Genomic DNA, 13,261 nt, shown 5'->3' on the forward strand with positions numbered 1-13,261 from the left:
AGCATCTTGGCCTCCTCGCAGATTAAAAAGCATGGTGCTGTTCACTGAATCGCAGCTGCGCTTTGTATTGCAGCTCAGCCCCATTCACTTGAATGGGACTGAGCTGTGGCTAGCTTATGTGACCGATGAACGTGACATAACTAGCCCAGGAAGTGGCTGTGGTCTCTTTAAACAGCTGGGATGCCAAAAGTCAGACCCCCACTGATAAGATATTGATGACCTATCCTGAGGATAGTATATTATCCTTATAAGGCTGCGTTCACACGAGCGTGTCCGGATTAGTTCCGGATGCGTCCCGGTGTGTTGCGGCAAACCCGCGCGAGTAGGAATGCAATTGCAGTCAGTTTTGACTGCGATTGCGTTCCGATGTTCAGTTTTTATCGTGCGTGTGCAATGTGTTTTGCACGCGCGTGATAAAAAACCGACTGTGGTACCCAGACCCGAACTTCTTCACTGAAGTTCAGGTTTTCTTCACTGAAGTTCAGATTTTCACGCAACCCCATTCACTTCTATGGGGCCTGCGTTGCGTGAAAAACGCAGAATATAGAGCATGCTGCGATTTTCACGCAACGCATAAGTGATGCGTGAAAATCATCGCTCATCTGAACAGCCCCATTGAAATGAATGGGTCCAGATTCAGTGCGGGTGCAATGCGTTCACCTACCGCATTGCACCCACGCGGAAATCTTGCCCGTGTGAACGCAGCCTTAAACTCTTCTCAGACAACCCCTTAAAGGCTGAAGCATGCTAAAATCTGAAAAATGCTATTTTTTCTTTCTTTTTTTCCTTTTTTTTTTGTACAGTTGCAGACATAGGGATGATAAAAAGCGGAATAAATGCGCACGCGTGAACACCGAAAACACTAAAAATAAATTTTTTAATTCAACTCCTACTCAGCTAAAGCAGTACCAATAAAGATCTATTGGTACATGCTGTATATTGAAAAACATGTGCATTAAAAAATGCACATAGAAATAAAACAAAATCCATTAAAATAAACTTGTAAATGCATTTCCAATGTTTTCTTCAATTAAAAAAATACAAAATAATAGGGATCTGTTAGGCTACTTTCACACCTGCGTTAGGTGCGGATCCGTCTGGTATCTGCACAGACGGATCCGCTCCTATAATGCAAACGCTTAGATCCGTTCAGAACAGATCCGTTTGCATTACCATGAACAAAAAAAAAATATATATATATATTTTTATTTTTTTTTATAATTTTTTTTTGTTCGTGATAATGCAAACGGATCCGTTTTGACTTTACATTGAAAGTCAATGGGGGACGGATCTGTTTTAAAATTGAGCCATATTGTGTCAACTTCAAACGGATCCGTCCCCATTGACTTGCATTGTAAGTCTGGACGGATCCGTTTGCCTCCGCACGGTCGGGTGTCCGCCTCCTGAGCGGAACAGAGGCCAAGCGGATCCGCGTCCACTCAGAATGCATTAGGGCTGGGCGGATCCGTTCGGGGCCGCTTGTGAGAGCCTTCAAACGGAGCTCACAAGCGGAGCCCCGACGCTAGTGTGAAAGTAGCCCAAGACAAAGGTATGAATGAGCTTATAGGCCGTAATATAATATTCTCTTTATGACCAGTTTGCAGAATAGCCTATATGGACTCTGTCGGCATGTGTGAAAACTGAATGGTTTCATAATTTATATATGGAAGGATAGAAATGATAAAATATGAAATGTACACTACCAAAAAGCTTTCACTAGAAATCATTTCTTTTTACGATGATAGTGTCCCTTTAAACAGGATTTTCAATTTTTTTTTTTTTTTTTTTTGTGGCCACGTTCTAGCTATATGAAATACGGCATGTAATCCAAAGCTACAAAGACCAATATTATAATTCTGTTCAAAGTGCAAAATACTACTGTTACAGCATGCAAATTCTCTTTGCATGTACTGTAATGACATTCATCAATTGGTCACCAATAAAATGACAATATGGAATGGCATTTACCCTGACTGCAAATGATTCTTGTAAATGTTTAATATACCTGTACCACAACGTAGTATTCACAAATGAATGTGCTTCCTTTGGGCTCGTACACGTGGAAGAGTCTCTGTGCCCATGTTTTGCTCAGTCTGAGTTGTCCTCATCCAGTCATAGAATTGGCCAGAAATGTCTCAAACACTGACTGCACCTCAGGCTGTATGTGCAATGGGAACAGGGGAAGTGTCCATAACTACAAGCTGTAACACGAGCTAATGACCTGGTACTTTGATTTCATATGGAAGAGCGTTAGAAATGTTTATTTTATCCATGTGATTTCCGAATGTGTCTTATTGTTTTAGTGTGTTAAACTGGTACTTACTGTCACTGATGGCAGTGCAGGAGCTAACGAACACGCACCAACATCTACAGAAATAAACCTCTTTTGCTCACTGTATATTTTTCTGCCTCTTGAATCGACTCCTACGGGTCTGAGATTTTGGGGAAGCTGGAGTGCCTATTTAAAAAAAAAAAATAAAGTTGGTGAGTAAATACATGGTAATTTAAAGGGACTGTCACGTTGAACATGGTGTCTGAGCGGTAGGCAGCATGTTATAGAGCAGAAGGAGCTGAGAAGATGGATTATATAGTTTTATGGGAAAAGTATCATTAAAACTCTACATTAAAATTCCTGCTCGTTCTGGGCTTTGAGACAGACCTATCGGTGATTCTTGGCCTTCCTTCTGACTGTATATATAGAAAAAGCTGTCAATTAGGCCTCATGCACACGTCCGTTGTTCGGGTCCGCATCCGAGCCGCAGTTTTTGTGGCTTGGGTGCGGACCCATTCACGTCAATGGGGCCGCAAAAGATGCGGACAGCACTCCGTGTGCTGTCCGCATCCGTTGCTCTGTTCCGTGGCCCCTTAAAAAAAAATATAACCTGTCCTATTCTTGTCCGTTTTGCGGACAAGAATAGGCATTTTTACAATGGGCTGCCTGTTCCGTTCCGCAAATTGCGGAAGCCACACAGGCGGCTTCCGTGTTTTGCGGATCCGCAATTTTCGGACTGCAAAAAACTGAACGGTCGTGTGCATGAGGCCTTAGTGATGAGTGAAGTACTTGAAAATTTGTTTCAGCTGCTTCGCAGAATTTTCAACAAAAAAATTAATTGCTTCCTGATGAATTACTTCGTCACGATGTGCATTTCTTTGTAAGTAGTGGGTGGAATGACTGGGAGCGGCAATCGCGCAGCTAACTGTCATTGTACCCCTCAGATGCTGCGTTCATAGCTGATCGCGGCATCAGACATCAATATTACAGTGTAAAATTTTGAAACCATTAATAAAATCATACATGCCCTCATCCATTTGATCGCGAAGAGCCGCCCCCGCCATCTTGATTGTAGATCTTGATTGTAGATCCAGCGCGAAATCTTACGCGGCCCGCTGTGATGTCATTCGTCACCGCACACAGGATTTCGTGCAGAATCTTCAATCAAGATGGAGGCGGCCGGCTTTTCACGCTCAGATGAGGCAAGTATACACTTTTTGGAGTTGGATTCGCTCAACATACACTGCGTGCAGAATTATTAGGCAAATGAGTATTTTGACCACATCATCCTCTTTATGCATGTTGTCTTACTCCAAGCTGTATAGGCTCGAAAGCCTACTACCAATTAAGCATATTAGGTGATGTGCATCTCTGTAATGAGAAGGGGTGTGGTCTAATGACATCAACACCCTATATTAGGTGTGCATAATTATTAGGCAACTTCCTTTCCTTTGGCAAAATGGGTCAAAAGAAGGACTTGACAGGCTCAGAAAAGTCAAAAATAGTGAGATATCTTGCAGAGGCATGCAGCACTCTTAAAATTGCAAAGCTTCTGAAGCGTGATCATCGAACAATCAAGCGTTTCATTCAAAATAGTCAACAGGGTCGCAAGAAGCGTGTGGAAAAACCAAGGCGCAAAATAACTGCCCATGAACTGAGAAAAGTCAAGCGTGCAGCTGCCAAGATGCCACTTGCCACCAGTTTGGCCATATTTCAGAGCTGCAACATCACTGGAGTGCCCAAAAGCACAAGGTGTGCAATGCTCAGAGACATGGCCAAGGTAAGAAAGGCTGAAAGACGACCACCACTGAACAAGACACACAAGCTGAAACGTCAAGACTGGGCCAAGAAATATCTCAAGACTGATTTTTCTAAGGTTTTATGGACTGATAAAATGAGAGTGAGTCTTGATGGGCCAGATGGATGGGCCCGTGGCTGGATTGGTAAAGGGCAGAGAGCTCCAGTCCGACTCAGACGCCAGCAAGGTGGAGGTGGAGTACTGGTTTGGGCTGATATCATCAAAGATGAGCTTGTGGGGCCTTTTCGGGTTGAGGATGGAGTCAAGCTCAACTCCCAGTCCTACTGCCAGTTTCTGGAAGACACCTTCTTCAAGCAGTGGTACAGGAAGAAGTCTGCATCCTTCAAGAAAAACATGATTTTCATGCAGGACAATGCTCCATCACACGCGTCCAAGTACTCCACAGCGTGGCTGGCAAGAAAGGGTATAAAAGAAGAAAATCTAATGACATGGCCTCCTTGTTCACCTGATCTGAACCCCATTGAGAACCTGTGGTCCATCATCAAATGTGAGATTTAGAAGGAGGGAAAACAGTACACCTCTCTGAACAGTGTCTGGGAGGCTGTGGTTGCTGCTGCACGCAATGTTGATGGTGAACAGATCAAAACACTGACAGAATCCATGGATGGCAGGCTTTTGAGTGTCCTTGCAAAGAAAGGTGGCTATATTGGTCACTGATTTGTTTTTGTTTTGTTTTTGAATGTCAGAAATGTATATTTGTGAATGTTGAGATGTTATATTGGTTTCACTGGTAAAAATAAATAATTGAAATGGGTATATATTTGTTTTTTGTTAAGTTGCCTAATAATTATGCACAGTAATAGTCACCTGCACACACAGATATCCCCCTAAAATAGCTAAAACTGAAAACAAACTAAAAACTACTTCCAAAAATATTCAGCTTTGATATTAATGAGTTTTTTGGGTTCATTGAGAACATGGTTGTTGTTCAATAATAAAATGAATCCTCAAAAATACAACTTGCCTAATAATTCTGCACTCCCTGTACTGCTAGTCACTGATAGGACTGTCTCCTTGTCTTCAAAGCCCAGAATGAGCAGGAATTCAAATAAATGAAACACGTTTTTTTTCTGAATCTTCTCCCATAAAACTATATATTATTCTGTTCAGCTCCTGCTTTATAACACGCTTAAATTATATTTTCAGTGACAAAATAATAGACATGCTGTAGATATAAAAATCTCTGAATTTGGCACAAAGCTTTTCTCAACTATAGGTATTGTGGGGTGGGGGGTGAAAAACTCATTGATGCATTTATGGTACTATAATTTGTTGCACATTTTCTCTGCCAAATATGATCCAGAAGTCTACCACCAATCGGCCACATCTCAAAAAGGAACTAGAACAGCCCAGCACAGGTCAATATTTAAATATATATAAAAAAGAAATGATATGGGTATAGAGCTCCATAATGGCACAGCCGGAGTAAGCGTCATATTCTTGCTTTCAGCTTATTACTAGTCTGTCTGGTCTGGAGGAACACGCCCCAGCATAGGGTCTCAACATTCAGAACTTTACTTAGGTTTTATTTTGTAAGAATTGGTTGGAAATTGGATCTGGAAAGCTTATTTGCATAAATATAGAGAATCCAGTGTGGTCAAGTTTATATGTATCCAGTGTGTAAGACGAGCTGGTCTACTTTACTTTGACATCATTAAAATATGTAAGGTGTGTGCTGCAAACCCTCCGTGTACACAGCACATACTGAAAAGTGATCTCGATTGTGAGAACTCAGTCCTCAGTGTGACCTAGCTGACATAGCAAGGTACTTACAGCGTTTATCCCGTTACAATAACGTATTCCCTATCCATAGGATAGGGGATAAGTGTCTTCAGTGGTAGGGGTCTGACCGCTGGGGCCCCCACAGGTCACTAGAACGGGAGCCCATGTTCCCCTATTTGAATGGAGCAGCTGACAGTCATGCTTGCTGCTGCATCATTCAAATCTATGAGACTGACATAGATAGCTGAGTAATAGCTCTGTTTTAGTGATCAGTACGGGACCCAGTGGTCAGACTCCTCTGACTGTTAGGGGATAAGTTGTTGTAATGGGACAAACCCTTTAATTCTTTTTGCTGCCGGGGGGGGACGACATCTTGCACCTCTGGTAGCGAGGACAACTTTTGCAGTTTTGACATGTACAAATAAAACCTAAATTACAAAATAAAAAAAATTGTATTAGTACCCCATACATTATCTGAAAGTAGACACCTGGCATCTTGATCAAATGCCACTTAGCACATTTTACTGAGACACCTTCATACCATTTTGCGTCAAAATGTAATTTTTCATAAAAACTGTGTGAAAGTTGATATTGGTGGGTGAAAGTGTGACTCAAGCAGAAAGTTATATGTACCACACCTCTTAAAAATAAATGTTTAACGTGCAGAGTTTATACATACAACTTAGGCTTAGGGCTCATGCACACGGCCGTAGCCATTACACCTAAAACTCAAAGCAAAGGTTTACACCTAAAACAATGTAAAAGTAATGTATTAAGGTGTGCAGAGCTCATGTACCACAAGTGCGTACATCAACAAGAGCTTGTGCTTTTAAAAAACAAGCCACGTAAGGCTACTTTCACACTAGCGCTTGATCGGATCCGTTCTGAACGGATCCGATCATATTAATGCAGACGGAGGCTCCGTTCAGTACGGATCCGTCTGCATTAATAACTTAGAAAAATTTCTAAGTGCGAAAGTAGCCTGAGCGGATCCGTTCAGACTTTCAATGTAAAGTCAATGGGGGACGGATCCGCTTGAAGATTGAGCCATATGGTGTCATCTTCAAGCGGATCCGTTCCCATTGACTTACATTGTAAGTCTGGACGGATCCGCACGCCTCCGCACGGCCAGGCGGACACCCGAACGCTGCAAGCAGCGTTCAGCTGTCCGCCTGGCCGTGCGGAGGCGAGCGGAGCGGAGGCTGAACGCCGCCAGACTGATGCAGTCTGAGCGGATCCGCATCCATTCAGACTGCATCAGGGCTGGACGGAAGCGTTCTGCTCCGCTCGTGAGCCCCTTCAAACGGAGCTCACGAGCGGACAGCAGAACGCTAATGTGAAAGTAGCCTAATACGTCGTCCACAAATGCATGAAAAATGTATTCTATACACGGCAAACAGCTGCCATGATACCAAATGCTACATCTGAGAGCGCACAATGTACAGTGTATAAAATTATGACCTAATAATTAATTCAACCACCTTCATGCAACAGTGGCTATATAAAAAGAATTGGGTGAAAATTCAAGTTTTGCAACTAAAATGCGTAGCGGAGTCATTATGATAAATATATTTTTCAAAAAACCTAAGATTTAAAAAGTTAATACATACCATACGTCTATAGTCAATGCTGCTTGTGTTAAAGTAATGCACCAATCAATTTTTGCAAACAAGTATTGGGAATTATATAGGTACCGGTATATGATTTTTCATCCTTTAGGCCTCTTTCACACGGGCGTTGCGAGAACACACGCGATTTTTCCGCGCGAGTGCAAAACATTGTAATGCGTTTTGCGCACTCGTGAGAAAAATCATGCATGTTTGGTACCCAAACCCGAACTTCTTCACAGAAGTTCGGGCTTGGGTTAGGTGTTGTGTAGATGTTATTATTTTCCCTTATAACATGGTTATAAGGGAAAATAATAGCATTCTGAATACAGAATGCTTAGTAGGTGATCAATTGAGGGTTAAAAAAATATATAAAAATTAACTCACCTTCTCCTCTTGTTCGCGTAGTTCCCGGTCTCTTCTTTACTTCTTTAATGATGAGCTGTGGGCTAAAGGACCTTTGGTGATGTCAGATCACATGGTCCATCACCGTGGTGATGGACCATGTGATTGGAGCATGTGATCTGACGTCACCACAGGTCCTAGCTGGTAGTTCATCTTTTAAGAAGTAAAGAAGAGACCGGGAACTACGCGAACAAGAGGAGAAGGTGAGTTAATTTTAATTTTTTGTTAACCCTTAATTGATCACCTACTAAGCATTCTGTATTCAGAATGCTATTATTTTCCCTTATAACCATGTTATAAGGGAAAATAATACAGTGAATAGACTGTCACCTAGCAACCATGCGTGAAAATCGCACCGCATCCGCACTTGCTTGCGGATGCTTGCGATTTTCACGCAACCCCATTCACTTCTATGGGGCCTGCGTTGCGTGAAAAACGCAGAATATAGAGCATGCTGCGATTTTCACGCAATGCACAAGTGATGCGTGAAAATCACCGCTCATGTGAACAGCCCCATAGAAATGAATGGGTCCAGATTCAGTGCGGGTGCAATGCATTCAACTCACGCATCGCATCCGCGCGGAATACTCGCCCGTGTGAAAGGGGCCTTATACAAACTGTAATCCTAATTAAAAATGATAAATTTCAGGCTTCTTTCTGACTGGTATAATATGGGTGCTTTATTACTCCTGTACCATGGATCCACAGTTCATCAGAAAACAAACTAGTGCGCCATTGGTTCTTCTGAACCGTGGGAGTTCAGGGTGTTGACTCCATAATATGGGACCAAAAAATCCTCTGTATTAGGCTACATGCACACGACCGTATGTGTTTTGCGGTCCGCAAAAAAAAAAACGGATGACATCCGCATGCCGTCCGTTTTTTTGGTGGATCCATTGTAACAATGCCTAAAACGGACAATAATTGGACATGTTCTATTTTTTTTGCGAGGCTACGGAACGGACATACTGATGCGGACAGCACACTGTTTTGAATGGGTCCGCATCCTATTCGCTAAAAAAACGGAACGGACACTGAAACAAACAACGTTTGTGTGCATGTAGCCTTATACCCATCTGAAAAGCGTCTGATTACTATTATTTATGGTGACCGTTACCATCTGTCAGAAGTATTAGATATTCCTCTGTAGTCAATCATCACTACTGCAGCATGTAACTGGTATCACTAGAGAAGCAGCCTGTATATTTTACTCAAAAAAATGGATATAGGCAAGATAGAGACAGTGTAAATTGTAAAGTTTATTGATGCTTCTGTGTTTGGTGCAAGATATTTGGTGCCATCATCTGGATTCTGGTAAACACCCAGGTCATGGCGTCAGAAAGCGGCCTAATTAGGCACGGAGGCATGTGTCAGACACAGAGATGCATAGAGGGGTGATTAGATGAATAAGCGCTTATCCTCTCAATCCTTCTTTGTGAAAATCAGAGGGCAAGTATATTCTGATGGGTGAAGGGTATAGATAACATGCACTGAAATACTGCCTCTCTAAAACCAACATTTTAAAACCACAATCTGCTAAATAAATCAATGCCACACAACAGCCAAGTGTGACCAAGTGGATAATACCACTGTGTGTCTAATTATAAATGTATCTAAATAAATGGCAAAGTAGAGAGTAGTCAAAACAACAGTCACCATGATGTAATTTCATATCCGGTAAACCCACCACCATTGATCAGGTAAGATGCATTCATTCACAAAAACCAATCCCAGGCAATGAGTATAAGGGCTTATTCTCATGACTGCATGGTCGCCGTGCCCGTGTTGCGGACTGCAAATAGCGGTCTGCAATGCAAGGGCACCAGCCGTGTGAATCCCGTATTGCGGTGGGCTTCCGTCCCGTGACTCTGCCCCGCAAGAGATAGGCCATGTCCACTATACAAAAGCTCCGGCATCCCATTAACCAAACTCAAGTCAGTCATAAATGGTGACAGGAAAATGTGCTGGTCTTCAAAGGTTTGCCACTGGTGAAGAAACTGAGCACTGAGAAGGGCAACCCCACTTAGGCCTCTTGCACACGAACGAGTGCGCCCCGTGGCCGTGCCGCATCCCGCAAATTGCGGGCCGCAAAGCACAATCACCCACCGTGGGGCAGCCTCAGCAGATCGCGGACCTATTCACTTTAATGGGTCCGCGATCCGGCCGTTCCGCAAAAAGATAGGACATGTTCTATCTTTTTGCGGAACGGAAGTTCGGGAAGAAACCCCACGGAAGCACTCCGCAGTGCTTCCATAGGGTTCTGTTCCGCACCATTCTGCATCTCTGGTTTTGCAGACCCATTGAATGGGTCCGCATCCGTGATGCAGAATGCAATATGGCCACGGAGCGCACATGTTCGTGTGCAATAAGACTTAGTGGGTCCTATAAAACCCTATTCTATATGTTCTGTCCTCCTTATGTGTGAGAGGAGCAAGTTGACAGGCAGCTAAACTCCATCCTAACAATTCATAGACTCAGGAGCAGGGTCCAACTAAGAAACATAGAAACATAGAAAGTGTCGGCAGATAAGAACCATTTGGCCCATCTAGTCTGCCCAATATACTGAATACTATGGATAGCCCCCGGCCCTATCTTATATGAAGGATGGCCTTATGCCTATCCCATGCATGCTTAAACCCCTTCACTGTATTTGCAGCTACCACTTCTGCAGGAAGGCTATTCCATGCATCCACTACTCTCTCAGTAAAGTAATACTTCCTTATATTACTTTTAAACCTTTGCCCCTCTAATTTAAAACTGTGTCCTCTTGTGGTAGTTTTTCTTCTTTTAAATATGCTCTCTTCCTTTACCGAGTTGATTCCCTTTATGTATTTAAAAGTTTCTATCATATCCCCTCTGTCTCTTCTTTCTTCCAAGCTATACATATTAAGGTCCTTTAACCTTTCCTGGTAAGTTTTATCCTGCAATCCATGTACTAGTTTAGTAGCTCTTCTCTGAACTCTCTCTAGAGTATCTATATCCTTCTGGAGATATGGCCTCCAGTACTGCGCACAATACTCCAAGTGAGGTCTCACCAGTGTTCTGTACAGCGGCATAAGCACCTCACTCCTTCTACTGCTTATACCTCTCCCTATACATCCAAGCATTCTGCTGGCATTTCGTGCTGCTTAAATGAAAACTTAAATGATCAGAAAAATAATGTGCTTACTATCATACACCAGCATGGCAATAAGAGGGAAGATGAATAGCTATAGACATATACACAAGGAAGTTGCTAACCTATCTGTGACAAGCATGGTCTCTAACTGATAACTATGGTGTAGACAATAACAGCAGGAGATATGCACAATATGCATTAACATATGAAAATGAAGGGGAATATTCATCAAACTGGTGTAAAGTAGAACTGGCTTAGTTGCCCATAGCAACCAATCAGATTCAACCTTTGATTTTCCAAAGGAGCTATGAAAAATGAAAGGTGGAATCTGATTGGGTGCCATGAGCAACTATGCCAGTTCTACTTTACACCAGTTTAATAAACCTCCCCCTAAATGCTAGATGGTAATCTGGACATCCCAGCGATGCTATCGTAGGCTTGGATGAAGAGGATTACTTCATGGCTCATACATAAGCTCACTTGATGATGTCACCAAGTCATGTGACAGATACAGTGGCTCCCTAGAGACATACAGGGAATTGTATGCTGATTGAACAGAACCACTAGATGGAGCAATTACACCTGGAACACAAAGCATAATATACAGTATATGCCACATAAGAACACTATAAAGTAGAAATAATGCACATACGCATTTCTGCTGGCAATCGAACCAGTGTCATCAGTGGAAAACTTAAATGAGCAGGTTCTTTATTAACTTCTTAAAGGAATGTGTCACCAGAAAATGACCTATTGTTTAAATTAGGTTTTTAAGTTTTACATATTTTTTAACCACACATGTCTTTATTGTAGAACTTTACTCCATTTTAATTCCTGATAAAGAGAAATTTATCAAATGCAAATTAAAATAAGAAATACAATCCTACTATTGAAGAAAGGACTGTAAGGCAGACATCTGCCAGAGAAAATATTACAAATTCTGGCAATCACTGACAACTAAAATACTGTACATCAATGATAGACTCCATAATAATATACTTTTTATTTAGAAGGAAAACAAGAGTTGATGTTGAGGATATGTTACACGCATAAGATCTGGTAAACAGCTTCTTCCATTTAATTCTTTTAACCCCTTAAGGCCAGGAGTTTTTTTTCTTTTTTTGCGTTTTTGTTTTGTGCTCCCTGCCTTCCCAGAGCCATAACTTTTTTATTTGTCTGTTCACATAGCCATATGAGGGCTTGTTTTTGCATATCATGTAGTGGTAAGCGGGAAAAAATTCCAAACGGGGTGAAATTGCAAAAAAAAAGCAATTCCACGACAGTTTTGCAGGTTTTTTTATTTACGACGTTCGATGTGCGATAAAACTGACCAGTTACTTTTATTTTACAGGTCATTACAAATCTGGCGATACCTTATATGTATAGTTTTTCTTGCGTTTTGACAGTGATAAAAAAATTTAAAAGTTGGAAAAAATCTGTTTTATTTTTTTGCTGCCTTATTTTCACCCCTAGAACTTTTTTGCAATTATGTGTACGGAGCTGTATGGGGGCAAATTTTTTGCGTGGCGATCTGAACTTTTAATTTTGCGTGGCGATCTGAACTTTTTTGATCACTTTTTATTTAATTTTTTTGTAGAAAATGAAGCGACCAAAAACGGCGAATCGGCCATTTGGATGCTTTTTTCCGTTTTTCTGTTTGCCGTATGGGGAATATATTTTTATACTATGGGCGTTTTCGTACATTGCGACACCCATGATGTGTATTTTTTTAATTTTTTTTGTTCTTTTATTTTTATTTTGGGAAAAGGGGGGGTGATTTGAATTTTACTTTTTTTTTTTTTTTACACACTTTTTTGTAGTTCCCATAGGGAACTATAACAATCAATCATCTGTTATTATCATAGATTCCAATGCACTTGCATTGAAATCTATGATGATTTTACTAGTTTCCTATGGAGCCCTATTACAGGCAAGGGCTCCATAGGAAATACTATGCAGCAGCCTCCTGTCATTCATAAAGACAGGGGCTGCTGCATAAACGCTCCGGCTCCTCCGATCGCCACACCGGGGAGCCGGAGCGCAACTGAAAGTGCGCACTTTAGGTCTAAGGGAGCTCAGATGCCGTGGTCAGGATTGACCACAGCATCTGAGGGGTTAAATGTCCGCGATCGGCATTACTGTCAGTTGCGGACATTAGCCATGGGTGTCTGCTAGAAGAAGCAGACGGCCACCCACCCGCAGCAGGCAGAAGCGGGCCCCATCTTTAAACACCTGATGTCGCTGGGCGTGAAAGGGTTAAGGTTGTTCACATACATAGAAACATACATATTCAGGTATATGGAGACATACAAGGGATA

Source organism: Bufo bufo, chromosome 2 (assembly GCF_905171765.1).
Source record: "Bufo bufo chromosome 2, aBufBuf1.1, whole genome shotgun sequence".
Lineage (NCBI taxonomy): Eukaryota > Metazoa > Chordata > Amphibia > Anura > Bufonidae > Bufo > Bufo bufo.